This window comes from Bubalus kerabau, chromosome 6, assembly GCF_029407905.1.
Source record: "Bubalus kerabau isolate K-KA32 ecotype Philippines breed swamp buffalo chromosome 6, PCC_UOA_SB_1v2, whole genome shotgun sequence".
NCBI lineage: Eukaryota > Metazoa > Chordata > Mammalia > Artiodactyla > Bovidae > Bubalus > Bubalus kerabau.
Window position 1 is genome coordinate 22,237,875 of NC_073629.1, and position 10,441 is coordinate 22,248,315.

The window sequence follows — 10,441 nt, forward strand, 5'->3', positions numbered from 1 at the left end:
GCGCCACACTCAAAGCTACAATGAGTTTTGATCTGTGTTATTTGACTTAAAATGATTCCAATCATTGCGCTGCTTTATTCTTGGAAACTGTAGGTATTCTTTTTCTCTCCTGCATCTCCAATGCCTGGCTTTCCCTCTCTTCCTATCAGTCCTGATACAGGATGAGAAAATGAAACCAAACCGAAAACCAATTCTCACCTCCCCAGATCTGGCACGCTCTTTCTAGGAAGTCTGGTTGTCTTCGTTCCCACCTCGCCAGCTTCTTTCCTGGCTCTTCGCGTTTGTCCCTTACCGACCTTCCCCACCCCCTGGTTCCAGCTCTTGCCCCACCGACCGCGGCCGATCGGAGCGAGGGCAGCACCGGTTGCGCAGACGGCCGGGTGAAGGCGGAGCAAAGAAATGAAAGAACAATTACGAGACCACCCGGCGTTCAGCTTCCCTTGGGCCCCCTCGGCTCAGGCCCGGAGCATCTCCGGGGCGCTGCTTCTGCGGCGGGGACGCTCGGTAGCACTTCTGCCTTCTGAATCGCCCGACGCCCAGCTTGCTCACGGCTTCTCCTGTTGTCCGAGGCTTGGATCCGGCGCCGCTCTCCCGGGAAAAGCGGGTGGCTCCGCCTGGCGTGGAAGGAGTGATCGCTCATCCATGGGGATGAGAAAAACCTGATATACGCCTATCTCTGTGGCGGAATCGGTTCGCGCGTTTGGTTGCTAAGCAAAAGATTTGGTGGTTGAAACCTACACAGGGACGCCTTGCCTGTGCGCACCTGTAAGTACTCAAAGACTTTGTGGTTGTTTCTACTCCTCGCATCCTTTCCGGGAAAGGCCAAAAAAGCCTCTTCTACAATCATCCTCCAACTCCGAGAATGAGTGCAACGAGCAATTAACTGTATCTCTTCACATTCCTCCTTCATTGTGCATGTTATAAACCCCATAACTCACCGTTGTTTTTAAAAATTTGTCCCATATTTCCAAAGAGATTTAAATTAAAAATCTTGTATTTTTTCCCAGGCAGATGCTGTCTCTCTTTTCCTTCATCCCTGTGTGTACATCTAGATTTCCACCTGGTGGTGTTCTTCCTGGAGGGCTACTGTAACATTATTTGAAATGTGGGTCTGTTGGTGATGAAGACTTTCACCATTTGTATGTCTGTAAAGCCATGAAATTAAAAGACGCTTATTCCTTGGAAGGAAAGTTATGACCAACCTAGATAGCATATTGAAAAGCAGAGACATTACTTTGCCAACAAAGGTCCGTCTAGTCAAGGCTATGGTTTTTCCAGTGGTCATGTATGGATGTGAGAGTTGGACTGTGAAGAAGGCTGAGCACCAAAGAATTGATGCTTTTGAACTGTGGTGTTGGAGAAGACTCTTGAGAGTCCCTTGGACTGCAAGGAATTCCCTACCAGTCCATTCTGAAGGAGATCAGCCCTGGGATTTCTTTGGAAGGAATGATGCTAAAGCTGAAACTCCAGTACTTTGGCCACCTCAAGCGAAGAGTTGACTCATTGGAAAAGACCCTGATGCTGGGAGAGATTGGGGGCAGGAGAAGGGGACAACACAGGATGAAATGGCTGGATGGCATCACTGACTCGATGGACATGAGTCTGGGTGAACTCCGGGAGCTGGTGATGGACAGGGAGGCCTGGCGTGCTGCGATTCATGGGGTCACAAAGAGTTGGACACGACTGAGTGATTGAACTGAACTGAACTGAAAGGTCATTATTCACCTTCATTTTGAAAGACTTATGGGGGTGGGTAGTGATAGAATTCCACCTTGACTTTTTAGGCTTCAGTCCTTTAAAGAGGTTGCTCCACTGTCTTATTACTTCTATGCTTCTCTCTTTTTAAAATCGTTGTTGAATGTGTTACAATATTGTTTGTTTCTTTTTTTTTTTCTTTTGCCACGAGGCATGTGGGATCTTAGCTCCCCAACCAGGGAGCCAACCCACAACAAGGACCATCAAGGAAGTTCCTCACTTACATGCTTATGATGAGAAACCTGATATCTTTATTTTTGCTTCTGTAGATACTGGTCTTTTTCCTCTGGTCTCTTGGGGATTGTATTCTTTTTCAAAGGCTTTGAGCACTTTAATTATGATGTGACTAGACATGGTTTTTTCATACTGTTGTGCTCATTTATTTTGTTCATTTGGCTTCCTGGATCGGTAGGCTTATAATCTTTACTACAATTGGAATTATCTGACATTGTTCCTCCAAAAACTATTTCTTGTCTCTGGGTATTTTCAGAAACATTAATCACCTATGTATCATCTCTTTTAATGTTGCCCTACCATTAAGTGACACTGTTTTCATTAAAAATATTCTATTTTGACATGAGTTTCCTTTTGTAAACAACTGTCCTTGACTTTGTGTTCCCTAATCTTGATTTTTTTTTTTTTATGCAATGTCTAATCTGCTGTTCAATTGTCTTGGATGTTATAGTTATCATCTCTGACATTTGATTTTTGGCCATTTCTGTATATTCCACGGTTCTAGTTAACTTTTGGGGCATATGCACACAGTCACAATAACTGTTTAAAGTCTTCTCTGCTGATTCTTATATCATGTCGGTTCTGGTTCAGTTTTGGTTGATTAATTGATTCATTCATTCATTAGGAGACTTCCTCCCTATCTGTTGTTTTCCTGCCTCTTTGCATGACTGTCATTCTTTGGTAGGAGGCCAGACATGATCAAAATTTCCCTTTCTGGACACTGGCTATTTTTATATTTTTATAAATCTTCTTGAGTTTTACTCTGGGGTACAGTTGAGTGACTTGTAAATGGTTAGATTCCTTTGGATCTTGTTTTCCTGATTTTTTAGGTGGGTCAGTCTTGTGCTAATTATTCCCATCACTGTAAAAAGAGTTTCCTAACCAATGGTCAATGAACTACAAGTAGTCCAGTCTGTCTGGGGGGATCATACAGTGTCTGTCCTGTATGAGCACCAGGCATTGTTCCAGGATCTTTTTAAAAGTTTCTTTCCTTGGTCACAGGTACTTTCCTCATAACCATACCCTAATCATTACTCTGCTGAGTACTTGAGTGAAACCCTTTCATATCCCTGGATTCTCTCTCTCTCCCCCACTCACTCTTTCTCTTATCACTGGACCTTTTTTTTTTTAATATTTCTTTTTTATTATTTACTTTTATTGGCGAATAGTTGCTTTATGATGTTATGTTAGTTTCTACTATACAGCAAAGGGAGTCAGCTATACATATATACATATCCCCTCTTTTTAGGACTTCCTTCCCATTTAGGTAGCTGCAGAACGTCAAGAGTTTCCTATACTACACATTGGATTCTCATTAGGTATCTATTTTATACATAGTATCAATAGTATATATATGTAAAATCCAATCTTCCAATACTAGCCCCCCTTTACCCTATGATACCCAAACATCTATTTTCTACATCTGTGTCTCTACTTCTGCTTTGCAAATAAGAATCACTGGATCTTTGTCCTGTGAACTCTAGATGCCTTACTCTCCACCAAGACTCAGCTTCATTTTCACAGTCCAAGGAGTTGACCTCAGATCCCTCTCCTGGTGCCCAGCCTGGGAATTCTCTGAAAGCAGTAAGCTGGGCCCAGTGGCAGAACTCATCTTGTTTATTTCTCATCTCTCAAGGCTTCTGTCCTTTGCTGCCTGATTTTCAGTGTCTTGGAAACCAGTATTTCATGTATATATATATATATATGTATATTTTTTTTTTTCCTTTGGGAGTGGTGAAAAGGGGGAGAGTGAGATTTAGGCAAGAGGATTTAAATCAGATTTAAATCTAATTCCTGACACTGCACCTTTGCCAGAAACTGAAGGCATCTCTTTATGTTCTTAATTTTATTCAATAGTTGTACTAATTTATATTCCAATGTATTTTTCCAACTCAAGGAATGAGTCTTTTTCTTCATGGTCTTGCCATCACAACTTTCTATATATGAATCTATTATTCTGATAAGGGGAGTAGTGACCTACTGACTCAGCTTAATGGGAGGTACAATGGAAGGTCAATGTGGGCATTACCCAGAGATACTATATTGCACATGTTCAGCAGCTAAACTTCCAAGATGTTTGGAAAGTATTTCAAAACCTAGAATTGTTTTCAGTGGTGACCTACATAATTGAGTCCAATGAAAACCAGTCAGAATAACTCTGGAAAGTTTCTTGCAGAGCAGCTTATTGATTAAAGAGAAAACAAAACAAAATCCACTGGCCCCAGACATGTATTCTCTTCCCTCTCCTTTATAAGTTGCATTTTTGCTTTGGTGGGATGCACACAATCTAATGAGGGGGTCTCCCTCCAATATCATTTGCACGGCCATGACTGTCTTCATAAGACACCTTGACAGTACCTGGCTAAATCTGCAAAAATTATCTCATTTGAGACAAATTGTTGCAACTGACAGAATCCTGCACCTGATGATACATCTTGTGCAAAACTGGATCCTTATAGAGTTATTGGTTCACCTTCCGATTCCTCTGTTGAAGCTCATGAGGAAACAGGAGCTCTTTGGATTTTCTGTACTCAATCTAGGATGTCTCTGGGTTCTAGGACATTTCTCTCTGCCTCTCTCTCTCTCCCTCTTGGAGTGTGCGTCCTTCTGTTTCTCTCTGTCCCTTATACTCTAAGCTGCTGTGGATATTGCTCACTTTCTCTCCTCCTTGTCAGTTTTCTGGGACTGTGCATTAGGATTCCTTCAATAAGCAAGCACTTACTAGGTGCTCACCAGGTACCAGGCCCCTCTCCAGGAAAACCACTGTATCAGGGGCAAAGTCAAGGTCCCAATTCTTGCTGCACCCATACTGGGAGGCATCAAAAGAAGAATCACACACACACACACAATCACAGTGGGAGCACAATCTGTCATGTCCTTTCCAGGTTCATTCACCTTCCAGGGCCTAAGGGCCCCAGCAGTGAGTAAAATAAGAATTTCATAGCATGTGAAAATGGGTGACTCGAGATCTACAAGGCAAGTAACCAAGAATTGAGATTTAAATACATTTTCTTAATCTGTTAACCTATGACCATTCTAAAATCTATAAAAATATGAGGCAGCATTATATTAAAACAGTATTTTATTATTTCTACCTTAATTAGAAGTTTTTCAAAGATTATACATTAATTAAACCAATGTAACATCAGTCAAAGAACTTAAAGTTAACAATAGAGCTTAAAATCACAAATTGAGCTGAACTGTAACAGAGAAATGCAAGTTGGAATCACATATTAGATGATACTTAAAACACTTAGCCCTAAATTTTAAGTGGAATAATTAAGGCAATATGATTTTTAAAATTATAAGACTCAATCTTCATTGCAAAGATATTATGTGGTATATTTAATATACTGGACACATAATTTTAAATTTTATAAATGTAAATACTTTTTGGAATTCAAATTTGCTTAAGGGAAACTAAAACCAACATAGGAAATTTAAGTACCTCACTTTCATGAGTATTTTGAATAGAAAATAAATCTAAGACTTGTAAAAACTAGAATACTATGCCACCTATATTTTCCACATTGTTAGAAAATCTGAAAGTCAACATGAAGTAGTTTTTAGACCGAAATTATGAAACCAGTGTGATGCATACAAGGAGTCATCTCTGGTATTATACACGACAAACGTTTTCTATGCAATTAATTATACACCAATTATTAGAATTCTCTAGAGTGTTAACAGTATTTTGATATTCATCCTTATTATCAACTTGCTTTTTTTTTTCTTGTACCTAGGATGGAGAGCACTAATTTATCTAAAGCTAAGCCTTTTTTATATTCCTGAGTTACATTTCAGCAAAACAGAAAGTTCAAGGAAAAGAAAACAAACCCACATGGTTTCTATCCACTGAAATCCTGGAAATAGAAGGTGGATCATTACCCCACTTTGGAGAGAGGCAGCATATGTGTGGTAAAGCAGGATGCCTCTATGCTTGAATTCAGACTGGACCTGAGACTGGGTCAAGGCCAGAACAACACAAGACTAAGCATTATTATCCTGGGGCAGCACCCCACTGGACAGCAATCACACAATAGTTTTGGAACACTCTTGAGGATACTCCCCCTCCCTTTGACATGTTTCCCATCTGCTTCTCTCTCCCTCCAAGCACAGGGGAGGATTCTTCTCTCTGTGTCCTGACAGAACACTTTATGCTCCCTGCAGGGCACAGGGAGCCAGACAAGAGCCAAGGGGACAGCTGCACTGCCTCAATGGGTTTCTAGCAAAGGAGCGTGGGAATCCCATGGACAGAGGAGCCTGGTGGGCCATGGTCCAGGGGTCGCAAAGAGTCAGACAGGACTGAGCGACTGACCAGGAACAGGAGGCGAATCTACTGCTCAGACTAACTGAAGATACCACTGCTGACCAAGGCAATCATCAAGGGGCCAGAGGGCAGCCAGTGCTGTGGAGGGAGGGCGATGGAAGCCTAGAAAGGTTCCTACAATCACAGGGCAAGACTGGCCTGCACTTGGGAAATAGTCAAATAAAACACTGCCTGTAGCCTCTCTGTATCCTAAAGAGAATGGATTCCAGGTTCCTGAAGGGGCAAGAGGGTCCTCTTCCAGAGGACAAAGCTATCCCTGATCTTCAGAATCACGTCCCACAGATGTTAACTTTGAGAGGGATGCCAAAGGAAAGAAGCAATCCCGCGGTATCGGCAGATTACTATCAAGTGGTATCGTAATTCTTATATGAGGAGAGAGTGTGATAGCAAACATGGGAAAATGTTAACTGCACTTAGGTACAAAATATATGATATTAGTATTCTTGCAACTTTTCAGTATATTACAAAAGGTTCTAGTTTTTAATGAATTTTTGGAAACTCAAGTCCCAGATTCTCCTTGGATGAAAACTCTGTAAGACTCCGGGTTTGTAACATGCCAGGAGAAAAGAGTGGAGATGTTCGCTGACCAGCCCAGGCTGTTCATGGTATCTCACCTCTAACAGTCAGCCTGAGGTCAAGGACCCCTAAACCCTGACTTAGTGGCATTCAGAAACTCAGTGCAGAAGCTCTTCTTCATTGGACCCTTAAGCAAAAGACAATGCCAATCTTGGTAGAAAGAGGATAACTCCTATGAGTGCAGGAACTAAACCCCAGCCACAGTTATGAAAGCACCAAATCCTATCCACCAGACCACCAGTTCTAGATCACCACGACAGAAATAGTATGGACCTAACAGAAGCAGAAGATATTAAGAAGAAGTGGGAAGAATCCACATAAGAATTGTTCAAAAAAGATCTTCATGACCCAGATAACCACAATTGTATGATCACTCACCTAGAGCCAGACATCCTAGAGTACAAAGTCAAGTAGGCCTTAGGAAGCATCACTATGAACAAAGCTAGTGGAGGTGATGGAATTCCAGCTGGACTACTTCAAATCCTAGAAGATGATGCTGTTAAAGTGCTGCACTCAATATGCCAGCAAATTTGGAAAACTCAGCAGTGGCCACAGGACTGGAAAAGCTCTGTTTTCATTCCAGTACGAAAGAAAGGCAATGCCAAAGAATGTTCAAATTACTGGACAATTGCACTCATCTCACACTAGCAAAGTAATGCTCAAAATTCTCCAAGCCAGAGAATTGAACTGAACTGCAGGCAAGAAGTCTAATCAAGTGACATTATTATACTATGGCTGTAGGTGGAAGTCCTGGATTATTTTCAGTGCGTGGGAGGAGGGGGATGGGACTAGGGTGGGCTGGAGGGAAGTGTGGATTCCTGTTCACGTCACAGATTGGTTGTGTCATATGTAGATATTTGAGCGCAGTGGCTGCTGGTCCGTAATCTGGTGCTTAAACACGATATGGTCTCCTGTGGAGTGGGAGAGAATCCAGCGTGCACACACACACACAAACACACACACACACAAGCTATAAATTGCTGTGGGCCTGTTTGTACCAGCAGATAAATTATATGTGTGAGCAGTAACAATGCTGGTGACCTCCCATTGCCTGCCCAGGGTCCAAACAAATATGACAGCCACTTCCATTTCTGATTTCCATATCTCAGTATCTTCCTATGGCCCAAGTTAACCCAGAACATGCAGGGATGGAAACTTTGGGAAATTTGCTTCCAGTTTAGCAACCTTGGCACAGATCTACCAGGATCAGCTTCTTGTGGGCTTGGCATGTGTGTGTGTGTATACATACATCCTTTCCTCCCTCTACCCCTCCTTCTTTTGAAACCATTCTTAACTTCCAAATAAACACAAAAGCAAAAGCATGCTTACCCCAAACAACGAAAACATGCTAACCCTTCCACAAAAGAGGATGAGGTCTCTTTGTCTTTGAATGATTTTCATTCTTCTTCTGAGTCACATTCATTCTAATTTATAGATATCCTCTAACTTCAAATCGGAGAAGGCAATGGCACCCCACTCCAGTACTCTTGCCTGGAAAATCCCATGGATGGAGGAGCCTGGTGGGCTGCAGTCCATGGGGTCGCTGGGAGTCGAACATGGCTGAGCAACTTCGCTTTCACTTTTCACTTTCATGCATTGGAGAAGGAAATGGCAACCTGCTCCAGTGTTCTTGTCTAGAGAATCCCAGGGACAGTGGAGCCTGATGGGCTGCCATCTATGGGGTCAGACAGAGTCGGACACGACTGAAGGGACTTAGCAGCAGCAGCAGCAGCAGCTAACTTAAAATACTGAGATTAAAAGTTAAGTCAAAAAAAAAAAGTTAACTCCTATCAACAGATTTTATATTAGCCTGTACTGGGATGAAAAAGAAGAGGAAAATATTTTTTGATACGTATAAAACTATTAGAATTGTAATAAGGAAGTGGTAAAGAACTCACCTGCCAATCAGAAGGACTGATGCTGAAGCTGAGGCTTCAATGCTTTGGCCACTTGATGCGAAGAACTGACTCCTTGGAAAAGACCTTGATGCTGGGAAAGATTGAAGGCAGGAGAAGGGGACGACAGAGGATGAGATGGTTGGATGGCATCACGGACTCGATGGACATGAGTTGGAGCAAGCTCTGGGAATTGGTGAAGGACAGGGAACCCTGGCATGCTGCAGTCCATGGTCCAACTCTTTGCGACACCGTGGATTGCAGCATGCCAGGTGGCCAAAGTATTGGAGTTTCAGCTTCAAACCAGTCCTTCCAGTGAACACCCAGGACTGATCTTTAGGATCTTCAGGATGGAGTGGTAGGATCTCCTTGCAGTCCAAGGGACTCCCAAGAGTCTTCTCCACCACCACAGTTCAAAAGCATCAAATCTTCTTCGGCGCTCAGCTTTCTTCACAGTGCAACCCTCACATCCATACACGACCACTGGAAAAACCATAGCCTTGACTGTCCGACGGACCTTTGTTGGCAAAGTAATGTGTCTGCTTTTGAATATGCTATCTAGGTTGGTCACAACCTTCCTTCCAAGGAGTAAGCGTCTTTTAATTTCATGGCTGCAATCACCATCTGCAGGGATTTTGGAGCCCCCCCCCCCCCAAAATAAAGTCTGACATTGTTCCCACTGTTTCCCCACCTATTTCCCATGAAGTGATGGGACCAGATGCCCATGATCTTCGTTTTCTGAATGTTGAGCTTTAAGCCAACTCTTTCACCCTCCTCTTTCACTTTCATCAAGAGGCTCTTTAGTTCCTCTTCGCTTTCTGCCATAATGGTGGTGTCATCGGCATATCGGAGGTTATTGATATTTCTCCCGGCAATCTTGATTCCAGCTTGAGCTTCTTCCAGCCCAGCGTTTCCCATGATGTACTCTGCGTGTAAGTTAAATAAGCAGGGTGACATTTAAAAGCATAAGAAAATGTGACAACAGGAAATTATAACAGTTTCATACCATCACCGATTCAAAGCCGTGAATTTCAGTAACGTCAGGGTGACGGAGAGCTACTAGAACCTAGCGTCCTTCCAGTTCCAATCTGCGGGAGATGAGACAACCCCGTAAGATCTAATCTATAGTCCGGCGAGCTAGACTTGCGGTTTTTCAGGAATCCTGAAAGAATTACGTGAAAAACAGAGACTGAATGTCGGAGGAACCAGGTCATTGAAGTGGGGCATTTTAGAGCACTGCGGGCGGTCTTCTAGCCCGACAACAGAAAAACACACCATTCTGACTAACCCTGCAAAAAAACAGGACTTTGGAATACAACACTTCCTGAAAAACAATAACAGACGAACCCTGCTTACCTTCGTAGAACGTAAACAACAGTTAAGTCACACGGACGGAGATTTTCAGAGAAAAGCATTACTGAAACAGCTGAAGGCCAGTTTTACAAAACACTTAAAACCCGCAGTCTGACTTTCGACAAGTAAGAACACAGGAGAAAGCGCGAACGCAGTCCCCCACTACCACAAATTATGCAGTCGAGTTTCCCACATTTGGGGAAATCGCAGGGGTCAGCACATCCGGAGTGCAATGGATAAGCCTCGCCCTGGGAAAACCACCTTCGTGATCATGGTATCTCCCCTGCCAGGTAAGTAT

At 42.8% G+C, this 10,441-nt stretch overlaps 1 non-coding gene across 1 annotated transcript; it reads right to left on the minus strand.

Annotated features, from left to right (window-relative positions):
* Positions 1–10,277: 10,277 nt before the first annotated feature.
* On the minus strand, positions 10,278–10,441 carry LOC129656729 (U1 spliceosomal RNA). The gene has a single exon (XR_008716515.1). It is a non-coding gene; the product is annotated as a U1 spliceosomal RNA (small nuclear RNA).